The sequence below is a fragment of the Suricata suricatta genome, chromosome 2 (assembly GCF_006229205.1).
Source record: "Suricata suricatta isolate VVHF042 chromosome 2, meerkat_22Aug2017_6uvM2_HiC, whole genome shotgun sequence".
Lineage (NCBI taxonomy): Eukaryota > Metazoa > Chordata > Mammalia > Carnivora > Herpestidae > Suricata > Suricata suricatta.
In genome coordinates, this window is record NC_043701.1 from 125,617,706 (window position 1) to 125,633,250 (window position 15,545).

A 15,545-nucleotide genomic window follows, 5' to 3' on the forward strand; every position below is an offset into this window, starting at 1 on the left:
GTGGGGCCAGGCCGGAGAACGAGCCAATGCACGGTCCAATGCCTCTGCACACGCAGCCCAGTGGGCTAGAGCCAGTCAAGGCATCTGGCATAGTAACACTTTCAAGGAGGGCACAACCCCATGGTGGTCTGGTATCTCTGCCCTGCCTATGACCAAGAACAACCCTAGCCAAAGCTAGAACAGTGGAAAGAGAGTAATAGGGCTTCATCCTCAGTGTAGGAAATCCTGTAAATCAGGTCCCACCAAAGGCAGGCCATTTGTGGTGCCTCTATACACAAAGTAGGAATACTTTAGTGACCATCCCTTATCAAGGGTCAGAGGAGTGGCTCCTCGACAAGGTGCCCAGAAAAGAGAGAAATGCTGAATTTCCCCCCATGCCTGCTCCACTTCTTTGACAAGCAGTCTGGTTACCCTAGGCTCTCTCCTGACCTTCCTCACTCCTCCCCCATACCTCCGTCTCTGTCCCTGGGCCCATCACAAGATATGAAATGGCCACCTGGATGTGGGGCTGCATAAGGAGCTTTTGGTTCTTTGAAAGCCATCTCAAATCCAGGAGCACCAGCAGCTCAGAAATCAGAGCAAAAGGCAACTGAATGCATTTACCAAAATTGTGTCCTTCTGCATGTGAATCTCCAAGACTTATCTATACAACCATCTCCCCAAAGCTGCCCTCCAAAAAGGTCAGCCTTATAATTTCCAAGAAAATTGAGCTCCTTCTCAATCCCACAGTTCTAATTCGTGACCTTGAATCTATCCTCCTGACTTTCTGTTTAATAAGTCATTTGAGGAGTTTTTGAATGATTCCTTCTCCAAGCCCAGTGACATTCAGTTTTTCCAAAGGGACATGCATCCCCCATTGTATCAGACAATGCCCTACTTTAAAAATATATGCCAATAAGTAAAAACTTTGCTTATATTAAGCATTAAAACATATGCCAATAAGCAAACTTTGAAAACAAAGTGATCACCAGCAGACATTCAGAAGGATTCTTTGCATGTTGAGCAGAGTTTATTTACAAATTGAAAATTTGTTTGTAACTAAATTTGTTTGTAGCTTCTGGAAGCAGAGGCTTCAGGAACCTTCTCAAATAAAGACCCTCTCTCAAACTATAACAGAAGGAAAACAGGAATCAATTTATTCCAAACTTCTTAGAAACACTTTTTTTGTTCCCCATCTCGACTTACATTACATAGAACACAGGTATATGCTTCATAGATAACCAAAAAATTATAAAAATAAAAAAATTCATTACCAGAAAACATGACCAAACAATTTGGTGGCAAAAGTTATGAATTCTGAGACTCTTCAGCAAATTGGTGATTAATTATCCACCGTGCACAGATATTCCATAGGCTTAGAATAGGGGTCATAGCTGAACAAAGAATGCTCCCTGATCTCAATGAGCTACCCATTTGGAGGATAAATAAGAGAGAACACAACTAATTTACATAAGATGGAAAATGGGCTATGAGATTTTGAACAATTTATGTAACTTACTAAAGTGGCTTACTCAGCAATAAAAATGAAAGTCTGTATCTCACAGGAGCTCCATGAGAGTTAGATGGGATAGTGTGGGTCAAGAGCATGTACAGTGCTGGGGAGCAGAACAGACCATCATCAGGTGTTAGCTTAGCTGTAGAGCTCCTATAGTTATCATCAGCACCTACATGTGGCTTATGTGGTCATTTCAGAAAGTAGACAGAAGAGGTTCTTCAGATAGGAGAAGCAAGGAAGGCTGAGTGGAGGAAGTGGAATGTGGGAGTGTCTCTAGAGAGAAAAGATGGAGTTGGGGAGGAGGAGTCCATGAACGGGGGTGTGTGAGCTGCAGCAGGAGGAAAGTCAGGTTCAGGAGAAGTGTAGACCAGGCTCTCACAGCTGTGGACAGGTCTGACTGGCATGAAGGACACCTAAAAGAGAGAAACAGAAGGACAGAGGTCGAGATCACATTTTGAAGGAAATTTTACCTTCCCTGCTGTGATATTTGAATATTACCCGGTAGGGCATTCTGAGGAGAGAAGCAATATTCTGAATTCTATTTGAGATATGTTTCTCTGGTGGGAGTGGACTAAATGGATAACAGCAAAGAGACTAATCCCAAGGCTATTTTAATAGCATGGGCAAGAGATAAAGTGGGCCTAATAAAACTCAAAGACTATAGAACACAAATGAAGGAGACATTCTGGAGGAAGACCAGCAGGCCTAATTTAAGGGAGAAGGTCAGACAGAGTCATCTTTCAATAATTCGTAGATTTTGAACTTGGGTACAGTTGCCATTGAAAAATTAGGGGACACAGGAAGAGAAACCAGTTCATTAGGGGCCAGGTGACAAGATATCTGTAGCTATAGTGTCTGACTTGAAGCCTTCTACTGGCAAGAAGGCCTTGCATGGAAATTACTCTGTTTTCTCATCTGTGAAATAGGGATATCTGAGTATATTCCATAACTTCACACAAATAGCTTTACTGATTTCTAAGTTTGGGCTTCTCAGGGGCTTGGAGTCTCTCTAGTCATGATTCACTATAATTTGGGGAATAAATGAATCACCCCCTGTGAGCCTATTTGTATCTTTTACTAGTTATCCAGGAAGCTTTATACAGGCTGGCAAAGTCAACTGTGGGCCCAGTGTTCTAAAAGCATCAATTTGAGAACCAGAAGGGGGGGTTTCAATTCTTTGCTAAAGGTCAGTCCTTTGGTGTATAAGATTCCAATAACAGCTATTGAAACCCTATAATTTCTTGGCAACCTGGATGAAAACTATGATACTGTATCTATCAGGGCCAGAGAAACAAACCATGCTAGGTATTTTAACAGAGAGAATATAATATAGGGGTTTGGTTAAATAAGTGTTGGAGGACTGAAAAAGCAAAATGAAAACACTGAACTAACACCAAGGTACTAACTTCAGGCAGTTGACACCAACACTAAGAGAATGAAGAGAAAGAAAGGAGTGATCAGAACCTACAAGCTTAGGGAAAGATCCCATGGGGCTGGGGCTCATACCTCCAGGAAGGGAGTACTGCCCAGCTAGTGCTGCTGTCTGAGGGGTACACTGTGGCTGGCTCTAGAAGTGCTGGAAGAAGCTGAACTGGAACCAACTTTCACTGCTGGGCTTCTCAGCATGATGCTGGCATGAGCAGCAAAATAGAAAGGAACACATCTCCTCTCCTGCTCCTTCCTTCCTGCCCCCTGTTGGAAGAACCTAACAGGAAGCCAGCTAACAAAGGAGAAATACAGTTTGCAGAGTCCCAGCATCACAAGGACTTGGAGCTGGGAACCAGTAGTTGAATTACTAACATGAGGACTTTTACATACCACGTGATTTGATAAATATCAGATTACTATATTTTTCTGGACAAGCAACTACAAAGTATAGAAACTGATTCAGATAATAGAGCACAGACTAAAATAGTAAGCTATTCTCCTGCAAGCCTCAAGGAAAAGAAACAACTTTTTTGTGGGGGGGTGGGGAGGACGTGAAAGTTCTTGTCCTAGTAGAATTAGTTGTGCATAGAGATTGAGGTAGTCAGACCCTGAGCTTGCCTCCACTGGTTTATGCCCTTGAATAATCCCATCCCCTGAGTGTAGGCAAGACCTGGGAACTACTTTTAGGTAATAGAGTAGGCAAAGGTGAGATGTCACTCCTTTGATTGCATTATGTTATGTGGATTCTATCCTAGCCAATTACAGTGAGAAAGATTTTCCTGCCAGCCTTCAAGAGGCAAATATCGATGTTGCAAATTTCTGGTGGCTTCTAGGACCTGAGGGTGGCTTCCAGCCAACCACAGGAAATGAATTCTTGACCAAACCTTAATGACAAAACAGATTGTCCCTCAGAGCCCCCAGGTGTGACTGAAGCCCAGGTCAACACCTCATTGCAGCCCTTCTGAGACCTTGAGCAGAGGAGTCACCTAAACTGTGCCCTGACTCCTGATGTAGGGAAATTGTGTTAGTGAATTAAACTATGTTAATCAATGTGTGTTGTTTTAAGCCACTCAATTTGTGGTAATTCATTACATGGCAATACAAAACTAATAAAGGGATGATCCTTATTTTTCTATATCCCAACTACATTCAACATTGACCTAATGTTTATTGAGCATTTAACATGGGCCAGCTGTTTTTAGTCTTCAAGAAGCCAGTTTAGTAGAGATAGCCGGCAACTAACCAAGCCACTGGAGCCCAGCGATGTGGTCATGATGTAGGTGTGCCCCAGGGCCCCTAGAACCCAGAGGAAGGCAGGCTGACAAGACAGGGGTCTGGGGAGCCTTCAGAGGAGGAAGTCTTCATTAAAGGAAGATTAATTAGTTAATTAGGAAAGAGGGCTTGAGGCATAAGTCCAAGAAAATCAGATAGTTCTGGATTGCTGATCAATTTTCTCCAACTTCATACATGTAGCAGAAATCAGAAATGGTTCTTCCATACAGTTCTTCCGTAAATTGTTTTGCTTCCATTGGATTTACACTCATATTTCAGCATTCAATTGAAAATCCAGAATCCAGAAGAGGGGGAAAAAAAAAGCTTTAAAAAAGTGTGCTTGAACTTAAATATGCCTCTTGATAGAGATTAGATTAGCGATTGTTTGTCTTAATAAACCGGCACTTCCTCTTGAAACTGTGCCCAAAACAACCTTAAAAAGCTCCGATTTCACGAAACGTGTCACTTCCTCTCCACTCACAGCCCCCTTTTTCCTTCCTTCCCCTGGGTCTCACTTTTTTTTTTTTAATGTAATGCTTTCGCGTTTGAAATAATACCCCTCTTTGGCAGGCTAATATACTATAACTCCCATTTTTCTGGGAAGGATTTTGATCTCGGCTAACGTTACAAAAACAACAGGGCTAAGATTCAATTCCTCACCCCAGGAGCTTCTAGAAGGGCTCCATGGCAGCTTTCTTGTCAGGGTCTGCACTTGGCCAGCGTCCCACCCACGCCAGGACCGCTTGGGCGCCTCCCCAGCTTGCCATAACTTCACGGAGCCACTTCTTCGGGATTCACACACGTGACCAGCTCAGCCATGCTGCTCACTTTCATGCTAGATGGGGAAACTTTGGGGCAGAACAGAGACCATGGGTACAAGCCCCTCCCAGCTCACTCTGGACCTGATTACACGGCACAAGAAGTAGAGGATGGAGCAAATGAAAGAACAGAGGGAAGGGAAAAGTGACCATGGCCGCTTCCAAACACACCCGGGAACCAGTTGAGGGACCTCTTGAATGTTTGGGCAAAGACAGAAGTCCCTGTCGCCAGTCCTATCTATTTCACATCAAGTTCCCAAACATCTGCTGACAAACCTCTTCCCCATCTCAAGTCATCATGGAAGCTGCTGGGGAGGAACCCTGTCCTCTGGGAGTTCTGGAAAGTGCCATGTATTCCTCCTCCCACTAGGGCAGTATAATTAGTAATGTAAAAGCGCAGCGGGGCGCTACCATCTCCTTTAAGGTGGGCTATTAACTTTGCAGAGAGCATGAAGAGCTACTACTCTATTTTAAATAAAGCTAATGCCAAGGGACCCACATTCAAAGTTCTAAAACAGCAGCTACCCACACACCACCACCCACCGATCAAACAATTGAGTTGGTGTTTTTTTTCCCCAGCTTGGCCTATTATTTATTTAGACTCAAAACTGATTTCTATCAGGATGATGCAGTCATTGAAGCTGACATCTCAAAAAAGCATCCAATAGTATAGTCCTTCTCCCTTAAAAATATGCCAGGGAGGTCCTGCAACACCGCCCTCAGTAACTGTGAGCAGACTTGTCCCAAGTCCAAGAGTGCTCCTGCATGGCCGGGAACCACCTGATTCTCTGTACCTTGCCAGGACCATGCTGAGACCAGAAATGCCTCAGTTGGAGGTTCCAGAGGTGGAAGCCCAGTGACCAAAAGGCTGATTTCTTTTGGAGCTCTGGCCTTGGACACATCGGTAGCCACTGGTAGTGACTTTGAAGCAAAAATTGTGACTTAATACTTGGTCCAGTCTTCCTTTTAATTCCTGGAGTGGAAATTGTGGTAAGAAAATTGGGGTGGGAAATAGATGGGTAGAAGGAAAATAAAAATAGAGCCTCTCTTTTAAAAAATACAATTAACTTAAAAATTAAAAATTAGATTAAAAGAAAAACAGGCACTAAAAGAAAAGTTTCCTTAAAGAACATCTTTGCTGTATGTCAATTAGTGAGCCTGTTCTCGCGGTAGGTTTTCTCTGCCGCCTCAGAGCCAAATCTTCAGCCTCCCACACAGATCTGTGAAACCAATCGTCTTCCCCAAACATGTGGTAACCACAGAGAAGTGAAATTAATAAAACTGCTCCCAAAGATGATTTCAAAGATGACATTCCTACTCTAGTTTTAGGCTTTCTTTCCTGAGGCCAAGTAGGGGCCTGAAGGGGGAGTAGGAGTGGTATCTGGGCCTTTTTTTTTTTTTTTTAAGTTTTTAATTTAACATAGTTGTTTTTTACTGGGGGGGGCTGGGAGGCAGAGAGGACTTATGGGTGGAAGGCAAAAGACCCCACAGTCAGCAGTTATGAATGGATCCAGAGAGGCCTGTCATTCTTGACAAACATGCATGTCAAAGCCAAGGGAGGGGTTGAGAACTGTGCTCAACAGCCTCACAAACCCTCTGGTTTGTTTCTCCCATCCCCCACCCCTTAGTTGAAGACTACCACTGAGGGCAGTGTGGACGACATACCCAACCTGCCAATGCATGAGGAAGGCCTGGCTCAGCCCCCTCCTAACAATGTCAGGAAGACAAGCAAAGGCCATCAGTCTCCATTATGAAGACAGTATTTTCCTCCCATATTATCCCATCTGTCATGTCCTTCTTGGACTCCAAAGGCATCACTGTCTCATACATCATCATTATTTTCTCCCCACAAAGATGGAGAGCCCGGGGGTGGGGTCTCCCTGAGTGACAGAAGCAATGCTCAGCTACCAGGGGAGATATTTGCATTCAAATTAGGCCCAGGGCTTTGAAGAGTGGGGGAGGACAGCCAGTTTGTAAATTCGAAGTTTAAATAAACTTCCACAATCTCTGGAGGCTGGGAGAGGGCTCTGATGACACTAGCAAGGAGGCAGAGGTAAAACCCCGAGTCAGAAGACCTCATGGAATATGGATGCACTGAGTCTTGACAGAGCAAATGCACATTATCTCTGAGAATGGGAATATGTATTAATAGTTGTATTTAATTAAACACAGGATGCACTATTTTATTAAATTCTCACAAGAGTCTTGTTTTACATTTACAGGACATTTTTTAAGAGATAAAATTGAGGCCTAGAGGATCAGCCAAAATTAGAAGAATCCTGTTTATCTAATTCTAGATTTTGACACTGCAGTGTTACTAATTGGTCAGCTATGGAACACTCCAGAACTTGTGCATATTTCCTAACTAATAATGTTAACAGTTACCATTCATTGAGTCCTACTATGTGTCAGGTGCTGCTCTAAACATTTTGTGTACATATTTTGATTTAATCTGCACCTTGAGAGATAGATGTCACTACCATTATTATTTACATTTCCCAGCTGGGAAGACCAGGAGGGTTTAGAGAAATTAAGTGACTCACCAAGATCCCCACTAGCAGTTGCTAGAGTTAGGATTCAGATTGAGACTCTACTGTTGATATAAAGCTAATATAAATACTGATTTGCTGTACAGTACTCTGGACTATCATAGTAGAAGGAAACAACCATGGAGCACAAGAGCATTCATTACTGGATTCCTCACCAGCATTAATCTGGATGAAATCAGTTGAAAATGAACCTCAAGGCAAGTCTTAAAGGAGAAAATGTGGCACCTGAGTGAATGAAGAAGACCCAGGCCTTTCCTTGGTTTTGAGAGGGAAAGCTTATCAGCTAACAGTGAGTACAGCTTAGTTTTCTTGGTGTCAGCTTGTGGAGCCAAGCCTTGGTTTGCTCTCTGGCAGGCATTGCCCCTGGGCAGAGTGAGGAGCAACTGGGGATTGCCTGCCTGGTGACAACCAGCACGTAAAGCTGGCTCCTAGGCGGGGCAGCACACCCTTTCTGCCTTGTCTCAGCTTGAAGGAGGCACTAGCTTGTCCTGGGCCACTAGAAGTTTTACCTGGTAATTTTACTGCATGGAATTCTACACACTTGCTTAGAAAAGGGCTGCTATCAGGCCCAGTCTTAAGGCAGCAACAACAGAAACTCAACCCAGCTCAAAATGGTTCTAAGAGATCCTGTGGTTTCCTAACTACCTGTCAGTCATCCCCTTCTTTCTGTTAATAGAACCTGGATCTTGTTCAACTAACCCTCTTTCTCACAGTCCAGTGTTTCACTACACCCATTTGGTAACTCCATTCCCCTTGCCAGTGAGCAACTAAGAAATGAACAAATGACAGAATTGTGGCCAATCAGTTGTGAAGGGATGTATGCAGGAGGGCTCTGGAAAGGTTTCTGCACTGAATTAAAACACACACACACATACACACACACACACACACACACACACACGCGCACTCACGCACACACGCGCACACACACAACGTGATGGCTGGAACTACAACAGCCATGTTGCTACCCCAGACAATCTCCCAGGAACTATTCCAACCATCCTGAGAAGGGGAGTCTAGAATGATGGAAAGAACTTGAGTCCTTAAAGACACTGTTAAGTCACCAAATTAACCAACCTCAGAGCTCTCCTACCTTGGACTTTTGATAATGTAAGATATATATTTATCATCATGTATCAATAGAGTACGGTGCAGGAAACACTGGTAAAATAAGATTAAATAAAATAATTCACACTAAGCACTTTCAACAGTGCCTGACAGGTAGGAAATTTTAGCTATGATTATATCCTTCATATGTGTTTTAAAGCTCCCAGCTCTATCTTCTCTCATTCCCTTTGAGTAAAAAGGCTAAAAATGAAGGTAATTAGTCTATGTAATCCATTTCAGACCTTCAAGAAGTCTCAGAAATATTCACCCTAAAACATGTATGTTGAACCATGGCAGCAGTCTGAACGTAATCTGTGCAAAGCAAAGGAGTTCAGCGGTTTGAGCTAAGACTACCACCTTATCTCACCTGACTACAAAATCATAAAAACCCACAATAAAGGGATATAGTTTAGAGATTTCTTGTGAATTTCCTGGTCATTAACTGAATCAAAACTGAAAGTAGTGTCTTTCCTCTTCCTTGTAAACTGCACACTTTGTGAAGAAAAAGCAATAATATTCCCAGCCAACATGTGCCTGTTATATAATAAATACATATTAGAGATTCTTAGAAAAGGGTGTGATTTATAGTTGGATCCTGCCAGCTACTTTGAAAGCATACTATTTTTCATGTAGAGCTAATTAAGGGATTCTTAATTAGCAAATCTTCCATTCAATAGATTAGACAATGAAGATTTTTCACAGCAATTATAATATTTTGTTCTTTTTCTCATTTTAACAAAGCACACTAGAAAGATACCATCTATAAAAATCTCTGTTCAATACTTGCAAAGCTTATAACTGGAAATGGTCAGGGAGAAGTGAGGTATGGGTACCCTCCCACCCTTGACTTTGACTTGCTTTAGGACCTGGAGCAACTCATGTCCTTTCTGGTCTCATTTTTCCCACCTATGAAATGGGGAGGTTAAATCAGATTGGAGTTTCTCAACCTCAGCACTGTTGGCATTTTGGACCAAATAATTCTTTAGAAGCTTGGCAGCATGCCTGGCATTTACCCACTAGACACCAGTAGCACCCTCACCCTTAGCCTGCCCCAGTTAAAACAATCAAATATATCTTCAGACATTGCCAAATGTCCCCTGGGGTGGGAAGGCAAAATCACCCCAGCTTAGAACCAGTGAATTAGGTCATGGGTCATAAATACAGACAAAGGTCAAGCTATACAAATGAGAGAAATAGGCTAGATGAAAGAAAGGCAAGTTTGAGAACATGTATTCAATCAAAAGGAGAGAACAGTCTTCACCTCCAGTGGACACTCACCATATGTTACAATTGTTCAAGAGAGGGCATGAATCCCATGATTCCGTGAAATCTTTTGACTTTTTTTTTTTAATGTTGGTGACTCTTTTCTGGTAGCAATTAGGAAGGTAGGTTCTGGAACTACACTGAGTTCAAACCCCAGGTTTACCTCTTCCTGACTCCAATATTTGGCAGTTTCCTTAACATCACTAGGCCTTGTTTTTTTCATCTGTAAAATAAAGACAATAATAATACTCATCTCCTAAAATAATTGTCAGAATCAAAGAACACACAACATGTCAAAGGATAATGCATAGTAAGAGCTTAATAAATATTAGCTATAATTATTCCTAAGGAATAAAGGTACTATAAATGGGGCACCTTCAGTTGTTTCTGACCCTTGATTTCAGCTCAGGTCATGACCTCATGGTTGGTGAGATTGAGCTTCAATGGGTTCCATGCTGACAGCAGAGAGCCTGCTTGGGATTCTCTCTCTCCATCTTTCTCTTCCCCTCCCCCACTCATATTCTCTCTCTCTCTCTCTCTCTCTCTCTCTCTCTCCCTCCCTCCCTCTCTCTCAAAATAAATAAAAACTAAATAAAAATAAGCTTTAAAAATACTATAAACTAAACTAAATATAACTATTTAGATTCAGCCTAAAGACTACAGGTTTATAACTCTGAACTACAGGATTCCAAGGATTTGTTCAGATTCCCTAAGGTTTTATGGTTTCATTTTATGGAAGCAAGGACACTGATTAGCTTCTGATTATTTCTATAGAATCTAGTTGAGGAGACAGAACTCTGACACTACCAAACAGAACAGAATTCTAATCAAATGGCAAAATATGTGTTCTTGGAGATCAGAAAGAGAGGTTGAAGAGCCATCTATGCTTTTCATTTAAGAAAAGATTGAGTTTTGTTTCTCTCTTTTAAAAATGTATGTGAAGGAGAAGAGCATCAAATTTGGAAACTGACATCCTCAACAGTATCCTCTTAACAGATGCCATGACAATACAATGAATTATTGCCTACTTTCTAGCTAAAACAAATTGACAATTATAAGTTGGTATCATTAGCCCAATTGCTTTTCAGTGAGATAGCTGATAGAGGCAATAATAGATTGGCTTCTCCATCCTTATCCTCCCACTGGAAAACAACATATCCACTCCTGATCAATACTTTGATCTGAGTTACTTATAATGCTGTCAGACATGAGTGTCTGCTTCACTCCAGGGTGAAGAAATAAGATAGTTTTGCAAAATTTAGGTCATACATTACTCTGTCTTGGGTGAGCTGTTATTCTGGTGTTGAGCCACATAACCAAATGAGCACTGTAGAGGACTATAGAAAGTAAAAGGGCAGCCGCCTTTAATAATAATAATAATAGTAATAAGTGTCACTGCCTTTATTAAAACTATGTCAGGGAGATATGGAGTAGAATGGCTCATGGTAGCCTGTGTGTTTAAATGATATCTCAGGAAAATGATTTGAGAACATGCCATAAGTGCTTTAAAATAAAAGCTTTAACCATTTGACCCATAATTACCCTGCCAGGAATCTATCACGGGAAATATTAAAAATCTGGAATCAAACTGTATGCATAGAGAAGTCTCACATATGTTGTTTACAATAGAAACAGTAGGCACCAAACAAGTGACCAGTATTAGAAAAATGTAAAATTAATTAAGGAATACCCCTATGATGAACTGTTATGCAACTAATTAGAAATGTGTTTCAAGGAGTGCTTCAATGCATGAGAACATTCTTAATATATAATGCTATGCCAAAAAAGGTGATAAAAATTGGATATGCAATGTGATACCAATTGCGTGTGTGTGTGTGTGTGTGTGTGTGTGTGTGTGTGTAGTACGTCAAAATGTAAACTGTGGTTATTTTTAGGTGGAATTATAAGTAATCCGTATTTCCATGTATAAACTTATTTGCATTTTCTAAATCCTTAAGTGGACCTCAGGTTGCCACATGGAGTTGTGCGGTTGTGCACTGAAGAAGGGAACCAAGCCCATGGAGCACTCCATGTTATGGACCCATGTACTACCTCTGTTCAGAAAGGATGACTTTTAATTTTTAAAAATGTTTAAGTTTACTTATTTATTTTGAAAGAAAGAGATAGAGCATGAGAGGAAGAGGGGCAGAGAAAGAAGGAGAGAGAATCCCAAGCAGGCTCCACATGTTAGTGCAGAGCCCAGCCCGATATAGGGCTTGATCTCACAAACCATGAGATCATGACCTGGACAGAGATCAAGAGTCAGATGGTTAACCAACTGAGCCCCCCAGGTGCTCTGAGAGGATGACTTTTTAAATTCATAAAATGGCACGAGGAATGATACTGGTTCTCTATTATATTTTTATAATCAGAAAAAAATGGAACATAAAAAATGAATAATACTATCAATACCAGGGGTGGATATGAGTTTATGTGAAGCCTGAGGCCTCTTTGTAAAAAGAATATAAACTTAATTATAGAATTAGTGACTGGCATGCATTTCAATTTAGAATGAGAAAATAAATATCTCTCATACACACACACACACACACACACACACACACACACACACACACACACACCTTGGAAGTTTAGAGATTAGTTCTTTTCCCTCTAGTAACATAGCAAAAATGCTTATATAGAAGTGCTCTCTGGTTGCAGTCTGGCTTCCCTGCCCACCCTCAGCAACACTCAGCTGTCTTGGGGGTCCACGCAAATGAAGGACCCTGGATGAAGCTTGTGTTTCACTAGCACCACAGTAAATCTGGCTCTGATCTTTAGAGAAAGAAAAATTGGATAAACTCAGAGCCAGAGGTTATTTTCACAAGTAAATTTACATAAATAATATGGCTCAAAATCAAAAAATCTAAACAGTAACTTAAGTACCCAACACTACTGAAATTTAGCAAGGGCATTCAATAAATACTCATTAATGTTTATTAACATTTAGGAAGATTTCTGCTTTATCCAGGAATACAGCCACCTTATGTTTAATATTCATTTTTTTAAGTTTTATAATTTAAAAAAAGCTAATCTCAGAATCCTCCACCATACCTAGAGCTCTCCATGGGTAGGAGAGCTTCTTAAGGCAGAGAAATAGTCTAGAATTCAGAGCAGATCTGTCCCTACTGAGCCACTGAGAATACTGAACTAAGTTCCTATCACAAAAAAGTAACAGCAAAAGAGTGTTCCTTTAGTCAAAACAAAACAAAACTAAAACACAAACAACAATCAAATCAGATGTTCATATAAATACTAACAGTCTAAATCAATGGCCAAAGTATCATCTAGACCAGTGGTTTTGCAACAATTTGAGAAAGCAAATTTTTTGAACTAAAACTTATGCTGAACTCTAATATATAAATAAGTATTTTTAATGTGACCCAAAATGTATAAAAACATGTAGAACTACAACTATCTTCAACATGTCATTACAACATGCCATGCTATGCATTCATATCTCAACTAACTATTAAACTATTTTAAAGTTGACAATGGCATACGTAGGCTACCCAATTTTACATGTAGGACAGAATGCCCAAATTACCAAGAAAAGATCAGTACAGAGTTATAATGTTCTTATTCAGTAACATCCATATAAAATATTCAAATTTATGCACAGAATGAGAAAAAACACTGTAAATAAGATTGGAAGACAAATGATATAGTCTGGGGGAAATATTCACACACATATAACAGATTGTATATATATAATTGGGATTCCAGAAAGAGAGAAAAAAAGAAAGGACAGAAGAAGTATTTGAAGAGATAATGGCTGAAATTTTTTCAAAATTGTTGAAAGATATCAACCCACAGATACAAGATCAGCAAACCCCAAACAATCTAAAAACAACAACAACAAAAAATCCACATGTAGGCACATTATAGTCAATCAGTTAAAAACAACAAACGAAATCAGAAAATCTTGAAAGTAAATGGAGGCTTCTAAAGATGGGATGAGGCACATATCTTATATAAGAAAAGAATAATAAGAATGAGAACTAGTTTCTCATCAAAAGTAGTGGACAGAAGACAATGGCATTACATCTTTAACTGCTAAAAGAAAAAACTTACCAACTCTGAATTCTATATCCAGTAAGTGTATCTTTCAAATTGGAGGTGAAATAAAAACATTTTTAGACAGACAAAAGTTGGAAGAATTTTTCTCCACAGACCCATACCACATGAAATGCAAAGAGAAGTGTTGTTGTTTTGGGTTTTTGGGGTTTTTTTTTTTGCTTTTGTTTTTTTTTTTAGTAGACTTCACACCCAGCATGGAATCCAGTGCAGAGCCTGAATTCATGACCCTGAGATCAGGACCTGAGCTGAGATCAAGAGTCTGGTATTCAACCGACTGAGCCACCCAGGAGCCCCAACAAAGATAAGGTCTTCAGGCTGAAGAGAAATTGTGTCAGATGAAAACCTGGCTCCACAGGAAGGAATTAAGCACTCCAGAAAGGGAAATATGTCAGTATATTCAACATTGCTTTGAACATGTTTTCATATATGTGTATTATGTCTAAATTTCTCTGAAATACTTTTAACAATTTGCCATAAAAAAGCAACGCATTGTGGGGTGTATAGAATAAGCAGAAGTTCCATAAAGTGGCAAGGACCAGAACACACAGGATTAAAGGACGATAACTGGGGAGTTTACGGTTCTGACAATACAAAGAATGGAAGAAAGGCAATGTTTGAGGAAATTGTCACCAAGAACCTGCCAGAACCAAAAAAAGATAAGCATCCTCAAATCGAATGAGTGCCACTAGTCATATACACAACAAAATTTTCTTTAGCTCAATCTCTAGACATCATAGTGAAATTTCAAGAACTCAAGAGCACATACAAAGTACTAGAAGAAACCTATGCTTTAAGAAAGGAAAAAAACATCTTCGGACATTCAAATCTTAGAAGGCTTAGCACTCACTGGTGATCTTCTAAAGAAATTCAGAATGTACTCCAACAGAGGAACAAATGAACATAGTAGGAAGGAGTGGGACATAAGAAATATTTATTTGTTTATTTATTTTGAGAGAGAGAGAAAGTGAGAGTAGGGGAGGAGCAGAGAGAGGGGGGAGGAAAGAGAGAGAGGATCCCAAGCAGGTTCCAAGCTGACAGCACAGAGCCTGATGTGGGGGTCGAGCTCATGAACCATGAGATCATAACCTGAGCCGAAGTCAGACGCTTAAACCAACGGAGCCACCCAGGCACCCCAAGAAACATTTATAAGCAAAGAATACAATGAATGGATTAGTTCTAAATAAGTATTTATTTAAAAGGACAGTCAGAGCTATTTGGAAGTAACATTCTGGATCATATGAACATTGAAAGCAGAGGAAGCACAAAGAGAAGTAAATGTTTTTGTCTTGACCTAGAGAGGGACACAGACTGATTATAACTATTGTCTTTATTACAAAAATATATACTCATGGATATGTAACAAAAACTACAATGTTAAAAAAAACCCTTAACCAATAAAAGAATAGAAATGGAGCATATAATTTTAAACCAACAGAAGGGAAAATGGAACAAAGAGCACTTCCTAACTTTATGTTTGTAACAGCACAGAAAATTACATAGAAGGATAATACCAAACTCACCTCTGTGTTTCTA

The 15,545-nt window shown here is 40.3% G+C and overlaps 1 long non-coding RNA gene across 2 annotated transcripts in view; it reads right to left on the minus strand.

The window, feature by feature from the left end:
- LOC115285451 overlaps positions 1-15,545 on the minus strand; it is a 117,240-nt gene that overhangs the window by 15,904 nt on the left and 85,791 nt on the right. For both annotated transcript variants that reach the window (XR_003905532.1, XR_003905531.1), the window contains exon 5: positions 9,948-10,155. This is a non-coding gene — a long non-coding RNA (uncharacterized LOC115285451). The remainder of the gene's footprint in view (positions 1-9,947; positions 10,156-15,545) is intronic.